The sequence below is a fragment of the Cervus canadensis genome, chromosome 9 (genome assembly GCF_019320065.1).
Source record: "Cervus canadensis isolate Bull #8, Minnesota chromosome 9, ASM1932006v1, whole genome shotgun sequence".
In the NCBI taxonomy this organism is placed as follows: Eukaryota; Metazoa; Chordata; class Mammalia; order Artiodactyla; family Cervidae; genus Cervus; species Cervus canadensis.
In genome coordinates, this window is record NC_057394.1 from 39,247,921 (window position 1) to 39,262,806 (window position 14,886).

General features: G+C 37.3%; 1 protein-coding gene and 1 non-coding gene across 6 annotated transcripts in view; one reads left to right on the plus strand and one right to left on the minus strand.

Annotated features, from left to right (window-relative positions):
• The window catches only part of PIBF1 (progesterone immunomodulatory binding factor 1), a 223,084-nt gene that overhangs the window by 48,545 nt on the left and 159,653 nt on the right, over window positions 1–14,886 (minus strand). The gene's annotated exons all lie outside the window — the stretch shown is intronic.
• On the plus strand, window positions 3,201–3,307 carry LOC122447713. The gene has a single exon (XR_006271363.1). It is a non-coding gene; the product is annotated as a U6 spliceosomal RNA (small nuclear RNA).

The following is a 14,886-nucleotide window of genomic DNA, read 5'->3' on the forward strand; positions in this document are numbered from 1 at the left end:
TGGTGCTGTAAAGCAAAGTGAGGATAGAATTTCAGTAATGTCTGTAATATCCATAATGTCATGCCACTGATAGAGTAAGGGACTGAGAAGAAAACACTGACAATCAGGAAGTCATTGGTGATCACTGAGGAAGGACAAAGCTGAAGAAAGGTTGAGAGAGAGCAGAAGGAACGAAGAAGCGAGAGAGGGGTTAAGTTTTGAAAGTTATTTACATTAACACGCATAAATTGTGCCTGAGTGTACGCACGCACGTGCACACACACACGGACACACACAGAGCTCATTTTTTTGAAGAGAGATCACAGAAGAAAAGAGTAAGTGAAGATATACTAAAAAATCCCTGGGTGAAAAAGACTCAAGGAAAATAAATTCAGATGATCTAACTGTAATAAGGAAAGCTGTATGATGGAATGGATGGTTTGCGGGAGTGGAAGTGGCCTTCAATAAAGATAAAGGGAAACAGGATATAGATATAGAAAAACAAAAATACTGGGTTACAGGTATGTGGACCCTGTTTATGTACAACAACATGAATTTGTTACACTTGCAATCAGCAAAAAATAACACATTTCCACAAGAAATTTTCAGTACATTAACACTGTATCAAAGAATTTTCTCTCCTCTCCTCCCTTTCATTATATATTGATGGAGTAACTACCTGATTATAAGATATTAGGCTAAAGGTGGGAATATCAAGGAAAGCGTGATGGATGAATCTGGCAACAAAGCCTCAGAGAGTGCTCAGTGAATGTAGTGTTTAGATGACTGATAAGGTCCCAGGCTGTGTTAGGAGGCCACGTGGAGCCAAGCGGTTTGACAGATTGGAAATGCAAAGAGTTTATGAGTACAAATAAAGCACAGATGTGGTGGAAATGAAAAGACTGGCAGGGTGGGAAGAACTGGGAGAGCTGGAAGAGCCGGTGATTAGCGTCAGAGAATGGAATTTTCAAGTTCAAGTGCTTTAAATTTCTTTCCCCCTCAAAGCTACCCTGAGAAATTCATTTTAATGTGGTTCACTTGTACAACAATGCTGATGGGGGAGGAGGGATTTACAATGTGATTTGTAATAGCTCTTGAAAGAAAAAATTATAGCCATTTATGAATTTATAAAAGCACACCAGTAAGGGAAAGAGTTTAAACAGTTACTATACCTGTTTGATATGTAAACAGGATATAATTTATAAATAAATCATTGCTTTTCCTTACTTCAGTGGTGGCTGGCATTTGGCATGTGCACGCACACACACACATACACACACACTCATACACATACTCATATGATCTGGTACTGTGAGCCTTTAAAAAGATGGATTAAAGAACAAATTCTAGTATATTGTCCTGGATCCATGTGATTGAATTTTTTTCCATAATGAACTATAACAAAGACATCTTGGTTTAAGCCTGTGGCAAATTTAGACACAGAGATGCACTACAATTAAAGTTAATGTTTTGTTCATGTAGTGAATCAGCCCTGCACAGGGTAAATATGTTTATCAGTACTAAAATAAAATGTTAATTTCTATATAATTCTGCACTGGAACCTCAAAAAATAAGATAATGACAATAATAATAATTTATACATGTTAAAGGCAATTTCTGGTATTGTTTTGACTCTGTCATGTGACACCCATGAACACTGCTTGTTGTTCCAACAACTTTAAGTCTTTACGAAACTATCACCCATCAACAATTATCCGCATGTCCAGTTACACTACATATTGTGCATCCATAAAATATGTAACACTAACTTCACGAGGGGTGACACACCAACATGAAATGCACACAGACACACAGAAATCTCTGTCCCTCCCAAATTCTTTAACATTACCAAAAAGTAAGTTCTGTTCATTTTTCTCTAGACAATATTACTTTCGAGGGGGTATTTTTCTGCTATCAACAAAAACAGCTTAAGGACTGACAAATCGCACAAGTGAAAAAGGTGGCCAGGATACCTTCACAGGAAGTGAGTCACTGACATCTTCCCCACTCCTTTCTTTCCTCTTCTCCTGTCTTTTCTCTGTGGTTCTCAGATTTCATTCTCTTTCATGTTTGTTTTCTTTTCTTTCTTCCTTTTTACTTTTTAAAGATTTTTGTTAAAGCGGTTTGAGGTTCGGCAAGATTAAGCAAAAGTACAGAGTCCCAGATACTCTCTGCCTGCCCCCAACCCCACAGCCATCACCATTTGTTACAATTAATGAACCCACACTGACACATCATTATCACTCAAAGTCCACAGGTTAAATCACCAAGGGTTCACTCTTGGCGATGTATATTCTACAGGTTTTGACAAATGTACGTTTGTCCCTTGGAATCCACAGGGAACTGTCTCCAGGATCCCCTATGGAGGCTCACGTCCAAGGATGCTCAAGTTTGTTACAGAAAATATGATGGCATAGTCTTTGCACATAACCTACACATATGCTCTTGTATACTTTAAAATATATCTAGATTACTTATAATACCTAATATGATTATACTATGTAATTATATATGCAATTATATTATGGAAATAGTTGCTAGTGTCAGCAAATTCAAGTTCTGCTCTTCAGAACTTTCTGGATTTTATTTTCCCAAGTATTTTTGATTCACAGTTGGTTGAATTCAATCCATGAATGTGGAATCTGTGGATATGGAGGACTGACTGTAATCCCATGTATCCACTGTTTACATCATAAAGAATAGTTTCACTGCCTTAATAACCCCTGCAGTTCTGTCTGTTCATCCCTTCTAATCCCTGGCAACCACTGATCTTTTTACTGTCTTCATAAAATTCCCCTTTTCCAGAGTGTCATACGTTTGGAAACACAGTATGATAGTATGTAGTCTATTCAGACTGTCTCTGCTTTAAAAGTTACTTTTTCTTCTCCCTTGCTTTTGTTTTTTTTTCCCCCTGTATTAAATGTTACAAAACATAATCTGTCTTAAAAACCAAAAGTAATCCACTCTGATCAAATTTCAATTAAACAGTTTACTTGGAACTTTGTATTTTACAAATGAGGACAGTGAGACACAGAAGGGTTAAACAACTGATCCAACTTTATACAGCTAGTAAATTACCAAAAATGAGGACTGCACCCAGTGAGTCTGGCTCTGGTATCATGTGTTTTGCCAGTATTCATTATTAGCTCTCAATAACGAAAAGAAAGCAATATAATGTCAGACCAGCCCAGAATGTGGACAGATAAGAATTCCTTTTTCCTGTGCTCGCTTCGGCAGCACATATACTAAAATTGGAACGATACAGAGAAGATTAGCATGGCCCCTGCGCAAGGATGACACGCAAATTCGTGAAGCGTTCCATATTTTTAAGAAAAAAAAAAAAAAAAAAGAATTCCTTTTTCCTTACTTTCCCCCAAATAAAGAATGTGGCCTAGAAGCGTGCATGCATAGGCACATATACAAGTAGTGAAGAAATGTGACCAATTTACCACAAAGAAATCTGCTTCACAGCCATTCTCCCATGCTAAAAACATCTGACTGCTTCTACCTGGGCACCCCTGTTGACGCGGGACTTAGACTCTGTGATGGTTACCCTGCTGCTTTGGCCACTTTCAGAAGATACATGAGAACCATGGCTCTCATTTTATGTCTTCTGTGTGCCCATTTGGCTGTAACTATAGGCAGTCATAGTCACTATCCTCTTTCCTGCTTTACTTTCCATTATATAACTTGAGTTCTAACTTCTATTATATAACTTGAGTATATCTTTTACTTGCAAAAAATTCTTGTTTCTCCGCTCAGTAGAACAAAAGCTCCAAAGGGCAAGGGCAGGCATTTTTGTCTGTCTTCTCCACTGATTAGTCCCAGGGCTTAGAACAATGCCCGGCACACAGCTGGAGTTCAATACATATTTGCTGGCAGACAATTTCATATCAATACTATCTAACACTTGACAAAGTCATTTACTAAAATAGTTTATTTCTTATGCTTGGTTGAATGGCATGGAATAGATTAAAACACTTTATAGTAACATTACCTTTATAGATTTTTCTAACATAGTCCTTCCTGTTGTGAAGAGCCATAAGGAAACACATTTTTTGGGGGGGAAAAGTAACATAGTTTCTATAATGTAAAATCCTGCTATTTGTTGGGAGTTTGTCAGGAATAATATCTGCAATTTAGTGATAAAAACGTTAAAACATGAATATGAGGCCTTTGAAAAACTCAATAAAGTTTATAACAAGATTTAAGAAAGGAATCACCCTGGAATTAGAGGGCTGCCTTTCTGGGAAGACAAAGGCTTGATAAAGAAGGTAAATAATGGGGTTCTCTGATTCACAGTCATACATACGTATTCTAAATAATTTGGAGGAAAAGTTACAGACTGAAATTACTCACATCTGTAAATGGTATTAATTCCAACCAATGGAAGAAACCACAGTGAATCTGTTCAAGACTGTTCAAGGGGCAATGCTGAAAAAATTGAAAAAACTGATTGAAAAAGAACAAAAATACAGAAAAGTATAACAACTGCTTCACCATTACACTATTAATTCAAAATGATAGATTAGATTAGCATTGCTCCTGAAGATAATAGATACATACAACTGGGAAGCTTACAAATTTTTATATTATAGTCACACCAGATGACTCTCTATTTCTCTAACATACTTTACTCATTTTTACTTCTCCACCTTTCCTCTCTTTTTAACCCCTAAACTGATTTCTCGAGAAGGCTGACTTAAGGAGAAAAAATGTGTTACATGCCTGTCCAGATGAGTATCTTCACACTGTGGTTGCAAACAGTATTAAAAGAAAAAAGAAACAGAACAGAATAGGAACTAATAGAATGTGGTAAGGGTAGTCACTGTGTTTGGAAAATCATTTCAGATACACACACACACACACACCTATATATTCACACACACACAAGCAAATATACATACATATGTACATACTGGGATGATATTAAGATGCACTTCTTACTATAGGTCACGGTCAAAAAAAGATAAAAGTTATTTGTCCATGTGGTAGTTATATCTTTAATTAAAAAGGATCAAGTTTATATTCAAATAAGTCCAAACCCAAATCTGCTGCAGGTCAATTTTGGAGCCAGTTGACTGAGAATTTGATCACTTGGCGAAAAGTGATCTTTTTAGATCAGATCTTTTAGATCTGAGGAGTGGAGGGATCATATGTTACAGTTTGCAGTATGTTACTAAGACAAATACCATATTCACCAGGAACCTGAGTGAACTGGACAGACTTTGCATCTGAGTCATTTTTCTGATTCTTTCATTCTTCTTTGATATTGCTAGCCATTATTATTATTTATTCACAAAACAATTTTGATTTTATAAAAGTATCTACTTAAAATTTCTAATAAAGACTATGTTATTGGTGCTGTTAATTATCTTATTATATATTATTACTGTTTAACTCTTGCTTTTCTATACAATGATTCAACAAATTAGTTGAATTTTTATCAGTAATTCATGTCCTCTAAACATAAAAGTTCTGGTTATCCTGAAGTTTTTATTAATTTTAAAGTATGCAGTTTTGCATACTGCTCCTAAAATGCTATGTCTGTATGAAATTAAATATACTTTTTCAATTAAGAGCAACTTACTACTCTTTAGATTTGCAGTTTTAGTACCATGCATTTCTTTATAGAAATTACTTATATTATCATTAAGAAATCTTATTATATTCTGTTAAAATTCATTCAGATAGTTCATTCTGAATATTTTCATACAGGCAAAATAAGCATAATGTACTCCAATGATGGAACTACTATTTCTTTTAAAACATGCTATCTTTATTAATAAAATATTTATTTCATCAATACTATGGCCAGGAGAAAAATAAATGATATAAAGGATAAAAACCAAATAAACAAATAGCTAAACTGTCAGCATTTACTGAGTGATTTAACATGTCAATGTGCTAGGTGCTTATTTTAGATTGGGTTATCTCAAATTGTTAGGGCAAACATGGATATAGTATTATTACTCCTACCTTACACATCAAAAAATTGAGGTTTAAATAACTTGCCTAGAGACAGATTAAGTCAGTCTGTCCCACCTGAAAGCCCATGGTTTTCATAATCTAATGGCAAATGAATATAGCAAGATATGATTTAAATGCTACAGACATGTAAGATGTTCTAACCTTTATTATACCTTTTTATTACTCAGCTCTTAGTTTTATAGCCATTTCACCCTAAAATAAAACAAGGCAAAAGAAAAAACTCCACAGTGTTTTTAATAAAGGTTTTGATGATTCTACTGATCCCATGCAAATGGAGCATTTTTTTTCACGGTGGTGGTGGGTAGAGATGATATATATACTCAGCTCTGGTTCAGTATATAACAAAAAGCATACTTTGTCCCATCAAAACTGGAAACTAATCCTTCAACAAATATCTATTTACTACCTACTAGAAATAAGAACTGTACTAAATGGTGGAAATACTCAGACCAATAAAAACATATATTACAGCTTTACAAACAGCCAGGTCACTGATTATATGAATGTGTGGGTGTGTGCACATATATGGTGTATATATGAGAGAGAGGGAGGTGTATGTGGCATGACGGGGAGATTAAGTCACTTTTACTTGGGGTTCAGAAGAGGCTTAAAAGAATAGGTGGTACTTGAAGCTGATTTTGAAAGACATGTATCTGTGATGTAGACAAGGGTATGCTGGGCAGAGACCAGAATGTGCAAAAGCATGGTGACATAAAATAGCATGGAACGCTTGGAGAATTACAAGTAAAGCACAAGTAGTTATGTATGGGGGGAGCATGGTGTGCGTGTGTGTGTGTGTGTGCGTGTGTGTGTAATATAAGAGGGAACTGGTTCCCTCTTATATTACATATAATGGACACTTTTATATATCATTATTCTTAGGAAACAGACGACTCACAAGTAGTTATGTATGGGGGGAGCATGGTGTGTGTGTGTGTGTGTGTGTGTGTGTGTGTGTGTAATATAAGAGGGAACTGGGTGGGTAGGCAGGCAAGGCTTGGATAATGGACACTTTTATATATCATTATTCTTAGGAAACAGACGACTCTGTCTGTGAAAGAAAGAAAAACAGATTTATATTTAGAAACAGCACTCTGGCAACAAGGTGGAGGGCTTAAAGAAAACAGGACGGTGAAGCAGATGGTTACTAAAATAATTCAGACGAGCGATAAAGAGATTGTACCAAGTCAGTGCCACTGAAGCAGGACACTTAGGAGAGAGATGTTCAGAGATGGGGTGAAGTGAGTAGGGAGGACTTGGTATTTGCTGAATTCCCCTTCTGCACTGTTTGAATTATGACTATATATATTTCCACATATACAACTGGCTTAGTGAAAAAGGGCTACTTCATGCTGAAGCCATAAAACAAGATGAGGTAAGATGCACATCTTAGTAAGAAGAACAGTGACAGAACTCTGGGGTTTGTTGACATTGATGGAACAGAGAAACAAAAGGAAATGCAGGAGACTGCAAAGTAGGAGGGTAACAAAGTGGGTGCAGCAGGAGCAAAGGACAGGTTATTTGGTGGGGGAGGTGGATGCAACAAGGATGTGGGGAGAAAAAGATAACACAAGATAAGGATGACAAATAGGTTAGGACTAAGTCGGGCTTCTATGGCCATGCTAAAGAATTGGCCATGCTAAAGAATCTGGACATTTTCTGGGAGGAGATGGACATTTTAAAACAGGAAATAATGATCTACAGCCTAGAGGAGAGTTTTGGGTGGAAGACTTTTGATGGACTGATGAATTAAACTGTATTTGAGAGGACATATGTATACCTGCGGCTGACTCATGTTGACGTATGGCAGAAGCCAACATAATATTGTAAAGCAACTATCCTCCAATTAAAAAATAGGAGAGAGAGAGAAAAAACGAAGTGGTACATACATACAATGGAATACTACTCAGCCATAAAAAGAACATTTTGCCACGTGCAACAACATGAACGGATTTAGAGGCTATTGATGCTAAGTGAAATAAGTCAGAGGAAGACAAATACTATATGCCATCACTTGTATGTGGAATCCAAAAAATAAAACAAACTAATGAATATAACTAAAAGAAGACAGACTCATAGATACAGAGAACAAAGTAGTGGTTACCATCAGGGAGAGGGAAAGGGAGAGTAGGGATTAGCAGGTACAAACTAGTATGTAAAAAATAAAGAAGCTATGAGGAGATACCGTAAAATACAGGGAATATAACCAATATATTATTAACTATAAATGGAATAAACCTTTAAAAACTGTGAAAAAATTGTAAGCAACATAGTACTTCATCCAAATGTTTACTTTCTAAGCTCTGCATTTCTACTGGTGAAATAAAAGCACTAGTCTTTATGAAAGAATTTTAAGTATCAACAAACTCAGGAAAACACCTTAGGAAGCAAAGGGACTCAATAAATCAAATTAGTTTTCATCTTTTCTATGAAACTGAGATACATCTTAGAATCACTATTGGCTCTGCTTGCACGTCAACAAATCTGGTCTTAGTTGTTTACATTGTAGTTTCAATTGAGTTCTGGCTAATCCTTCATTGGTTGAGTTTTAACTGCCATAAAAATGTCTTCAGAAAGATGATAATGTGATTCACCACTAAAACAAAGTTTGTGTTAGAAGAAAAGCGCAGAAACAGAATTGTGTAAAATCATTGTCTAAAGTCTAAAAGAATGTGTAAAATCAGAAGAAAAATTGAAGTGATAATAAAGCACTGGATCACAGTTTAACTGGCAGCATCATCTACTTTTGACTTTTGGCATGCATGCTCAGTTACTCCCCCATGGACTGTTTGCAACCCCACGGCCTGCAGTCCTCCAGGCTCCTCTGTCCATGGAAGTTTTCAGGCAAGAATACTGGAATGGGTTGCCATTTCCTCTCCGGGGGATATTCCTGACCCAGGGATCGAACCCATTTCTCCTGCACTGCAGGCAGATTCTTTACCACTGAGCCACCTGGGAAGCCCTTTGACTCTTCAGTGATACAAAAAATAGTGGAACTTCTTTTTTTTCCTTTCATATTAGTGGAGTCTTAGAAATATGGTGGGAAAGGTTGACTGTGTAGTTTTAGGGCTGGGGTTGGCATGTGAATCTCCTCCTTTAAAATGCTGAGGTGGGGCTCTAGGAGTCGTGTGTACTACAGACTCCTTCCTACAGCCTGGGCTCAACCAGAATGCTGGTGGAACAACCCTCCCAATTTCTCAAGTCAGGTACTCAAGAGGACAGAAGCAAATGTTCTTCTCATGTAGATACATACATTTATTATGTTTGTGGAAATCATGTTTCCTAAGGTCACTGGTAGACACGAAAACATACTGGCAAGTATTACAAAGACTCCATCAAGTAAAAACTCTTTCTGCTACATAATTTTTCCTTATCTGGGCAGACTTTAGACACCCTTCCTATTTCCTTTTCTCAGTATTAATGTTTCAAAATCCCACATTACATTTGTACGTGCTCTGAATTTTTCCTATAGCAAATCCCTTTTCTGATATTCTCTAACACTTCCATATTTCTTTAATATACTTGTTCTTGGTAAAGAAATGGAGGCAGTGAGGAAGAAAGGCGGAGAGAGAGAGAGAGCGGGTATCACACACACATAGTAAGTAATTCAAACCTCAGAGAGGGAATATTAACTGAAAGACTCTCTTCCATCCTGGAGCCTCAGTGGCTTTTCCACAATAAGAACCAACATCAATGACACCTTTTGGTGTGCATCATTCCAAATGTCTCCATGCATGTAGCATAAGAATACTGAAGCATGTATGTATGGGTCTTCATGTATATGTATGTACACACTAGGCAATGAAATTTTGGGTACAAAGAATATTGCTGGAATGTAATCTTTGTTTATAGATACATTTAAAAGATAGGATTTTGCTACTTATCTTTATAATCTTTATAAAGCTACCTATGTTTGGTGGATGGGTTAGGTCAATGATCTATCTAATGGGTCAACATTTTCTTCATACCTATTATGAGTTAGAAAAGATATTGATCATCAAATCTATGCCTTTAAAAAATCTTATATGAGTTGAAATGAATCAAAACAATTAAAAAATGCATGCAATAACAATTAGTTGTTCCTCACTTCTATTCCCAGTCCTAGTGGTAAGCACTGCTTGATGTTAGAGAGACAAACACGGGTGGTCCTGCAGGTTCACATCCTCTTCCACTAGAACAGGCTGATAGGAACAGTAACTCTCCCTCTTCCACTGGGACACAGTCAGAGATGTTCCCTACCCTCTTTTTTTTTTTTTTTTTAATTTATTATTTGGCTGCACCATGTCTCAGCTGCAGCATGCAGGGTCTTTAGTTGCAGCATGTGAACTCTTAGTTGTGGCACATGGGATCTAGTTCCCCTACCAGGGATCGAACCCCAGGACCCCTGCATTGGGAGTCTTAGCCACTGGACCATAAGGGAAGTCCTTCCTATTATCCTCTTTCACTTTAAATATGCACAGTGTTTTGGGATCTCTATCACAGGCCTATCTGTGGTACATCCAGACCTTCTATGCTAGGTCTAAGCTCACTTATCTGTGGGAAGGGAACTTAGATGTTGGTATACACTCTGTTAATTCTGTGATTTTAAGTTTACCCAAATAAAGTTTATTTTATATTCATAATGAAAATCACTACAGACAGTGACTGCAGTCATGAAATTAAAAGATGCTTGCTCCTTGGATGAAAAACTATGACAAACCTAGACAGCGTATTTAAAAGCAGAGACATCACTTTGTCAACAAAGGTCTGTATACTCAAAGCTATGGCTTTTCCAGTAGTTATGTATGGATGTGAGAGTTGGACCATAAAGAAGCTTGAGTGCCGAAGCACTGCTTTCGAACTGTGATGTTGGAAAAGACTCTTTGAGAGTCCCTTGGACAGCAAAGAGATCAAACCAGTCAATCCTAAAGGAAATCAACCCTGAATGTTCATTGGAAGGACTCATGCTGAAGGTGAAGCTCCAATACTTTGGCTGCCTGATGCAAAGAACTGACTCATTGGAAAAGACCCTGGTGCTGGGAAAGACTCAGGGCAAGAGGAGAAGGGTGTGGCAGAGGATGAGATGGTTGGAAGGCATCACTGACTCAGTGGACATGAGTTTGAACAAACCCCGAGACATGGTGAAGGCCAGGGAAGCCTGGCATGCTGTAGTTCAAGGGGCTGTAGTCGGACATAACTTGGCAACTGAACAACGACAACAAGAATGCATGCATACTGGTATTTGTGTGCCTTATATCTTCTAAACTTTTTCTCTAGGCTTTAACAGAAATACAACCTCACCCTTTACACACACACACACACACACACACACAAATCCAAATAGAGGAACATAATATATAATATTCTGCAATCTTCCTTTAAAAAAATTTATCAAGACTGCATGAATGTCTCTTATAGTTAGTACATATAGATCTGCTTTATTCTAACTATGCAGGCAACTAAATCTTGCCATGTGGTCACTTGAGATTGTGCACGTTCTTTTCAAAGTCAGTTTTCCAAAATTAAGTTAGCTATAACAGATAAATATGTAAGTGCTTACAGCAGAAAACAAGGCCTGAGTGAACGAGGCTGTGCACACTAAGAGGCAAGACCATGTGCCCCTTTGGTTCATCAGTGGTTGAATAAAGAAGGTGTTTGATAAATATTTACTGAATGACTACAAAGCAAAGAATCAGGGTTTACGGTGGTGAATGAAGACTAGTTCTTGGGGGTGGTAAAATGTCATGCTTTAAAATTTAGCCTAGATTTTCTACTGTTTAATAACATCAACACTCGTAACTAACTTGGTGGTTTCTTGGGAGTTAGGTGGGCATATATATACACACAAAAAAGGAAACCAATTAACCTTTTTCTCGTTTGCCCTGGACCAGCTAACGAAGTATCGGTCTGAAGACACTGGGCGTCAAGCAGTGAAGGATGTAAGGATCCCTGGGACACAGGAAGCAATGTGAGCCCACTCCTACAAGTGCCCCCTTTTCCTGCACAGAGAGGGGGTGCAGGGAGGTGTAGGGAGGGCGAACCAAGGCAGAGTCTGCCAAACCCCCTGAATCGAGCAGCTGTTGCGAGAAAAGGAACTCAAGGTGGTTATAGTTCACCTGGCAGAGTAGTGAATAAAAGAGAGCTGTGTAGAGAATGAACACAAAATCTGCATATTCACTTGAGCACTGAACAGTTCGCGTGTGTAAAGGACCTACCAGACACTGAGACAGAACCAATGAAAAGATAAAAGGACAATCTCTGAGGATCACACAGGCCAGGGACACTACTATCCCAACAGCCAAAACAAGGATTCTACTGATTCATAAAACATAGGGTATAGTACTCAACTGGCTTCCCATGTGGTGCAGTGTTAAAAAATCTGCCTGCCAATGAAGGAGATGTGGGTTCAATCCTAGGGTCAGGAAGATCCCCTGGAGGAGGAAACAGCAACCCACTCCAGTATTCTTGCCTGGAAAATCCCGGACAGAGGAGGCTGGTGGGCTACAGTCCATGGTGTTGCAAAGAGTTGGATATGACTGAGCACACACATACACTTTGTACTCAAAAGACTTTGGTCTCATCAGTGGGGGAAAAATTAGCCTTAAGATGAACCCTTCTTTGCTTTTATAAAAGCTTAACAGCAAGACTTGAAAGAATCAAACATTTTCTAAGAAACATAATCATGTTTCTGAGAAAAAAGCTTACAGAAACTTAAAGAAATTCCAAAATATTTAGCTGTAAGATAAAATTCACAATGTCTGGTATCCATTAAAAAATTAGCAGGCATGCAGAGAAGCAGGACAATATGATATGTAATGAGATAAATCAATCAATAAATGACACAATAATATAATTACTAGATAAGGGTATCTTATACAGTAATTATTTAAACTGTATTTCATATGCCCAAGAAATTAAATCTTGGGGAAAAAAAGCTTAAATAAAAAGCTGGAAAATACAAAAAAGATCCAAACTGAACTTCTACAAATGAAAACTGAAATATGTGAAATGAAACACAGTGGACTGGATTAACAGCAGATTACATATTAGAGAAGAAAATATTACTGCACTTGAAGACTTAGTAAGATAAACTATTCAAAAGAAAAGGCAAAAAAAAAAAAAAAAAATAAGAAAGAAAGAACAGAACATCATTTGTTCTATTGTAGGACAACCTCAAGCAGGCAAATATATGTGCAATAGAGTCTCCAAAGGGAAAAGAGAGAAAAGGATAGAAAAAAATATTTGGGAAAATAATGGATGAAACATGTCCAAATCTGATGATCATGTTACAGAGAAATCATCAAATTTGCAAATGTTTGATGATCTTATTACATAGAAAGCTTCCTTTGTGGCTCAGCTGGTAAAGAATCTGCCTGTAATGTGGGAAATTTGGATTCGATACCTGGGTTGAGAAGATCCTCCGGAGAAGAGAAAGGCTACCCACTCCAGTATTCTAGCCTGGAGAATTCCATGGACTGTATAGTCCATGGAGTCGCAAAGAGTTGGACACGACTGAGTGACTTGCACACACTATTCATTCCCTCACTCATTACATAGAAAAGAAGTCTGAACAAACCCAGGCACAGGAAACATGAACAACAGCAAGTCACATCATAGTCAAATTGGCTAAAGCTAGTGAAAGGAAAATCTTAAAGTAACCAGAACAATAAGATGTATTTCCTAGACAGGAACAACGATAAAGATGACAGAGCATTTCTTGGCAAAAACAAGACAAACTAGGAGAAAGTGGAGCAACATCTTTCAAGTACTGAATATGACAGAGGAAAAAAGTCAACCTTGAATTCTCACCTAGGGAAAATGTATTTCAAAAACAAAGATAAAAACAAACAAACATAACAAATATGAACCCAGCAATTCTACTCTTAGGTGTATACTAAAAAAAAAAAAAATTTCAAATAGCTGAACGTAGAGTGCTTGTCCTTGAATGTTCACAGCAGCACCACTCACAGTCAAAAGTTGGAAATGACCCAAACGGCCATTAATGGATGAATGGAAAAACAAAATGTGACATGTCTGGAAATATTGTTTATTAGCTTAGCTGTAGTAAGCATTTCATTATGTTTATACATATCATGTTGTATATCTTAAATATATATAATCTAAATTTAAAAATAATTAAAAAGCAAAATGAAAAAGCATAAATAAAAATTCAAGCTGTGAAACTTCCGAAAGTGAAGCACAAGAAACATAAGACAGATAACTTGAACTTCATCAAAATTAAAAACTTTTGTGATTGAAGGAACTAATAAGAAAGCAAAAGACAACCCACAGAATGAGAGAAAATATTTGTAAATCATACAGCTAAAAGAATTTAATATCCAAATATATAAAGAACATTTATGACTCAACAACAAAAAGACAAACTACTCAATTTAAAAATAGGCAAGGACTTTCGGTAGACATTTCTCCAAAGCTCATTTCAGATCAGTCGCTCAGTCATGTCTGACTCTTTGTGACCCCGATGGACTGCAGCACACTAGGCTTCCCTGTTCATCACCAACTCCGGGAGCTTACTCAAACTCATGTCCATTGAATCAGTGATGCCACCCATCCTCGGTCATCCCCTTCTCCTCCTGCCTTCAATCTTTTCCAGCACCAGGATCTTTTCTAATGAGTTAGTTCTTCGCATCAGGTGGCCAAAGTATTGAAGATTCAGCTTCAGCATCAGTCCTTCCAATGAATATTTAGGATTGATTTCCTTTAGGATGGACTGGTTGGATCTCCTTGCAGTCCGAGGGACTCTCCCAGAGTCTTCTCCACCACCACAGTTCGAAAGCATCAATTCTTCGGTGCTCACTTTCTTTATAGTCTGACATCCATACAGGACTACTGGAGAAACCATAGCTTTGACTAGATGGACCTCTGTCAGCAAAGTAATGTCTCTGCTTTTTAATATGCTGTCTAGGTTGGTCATAG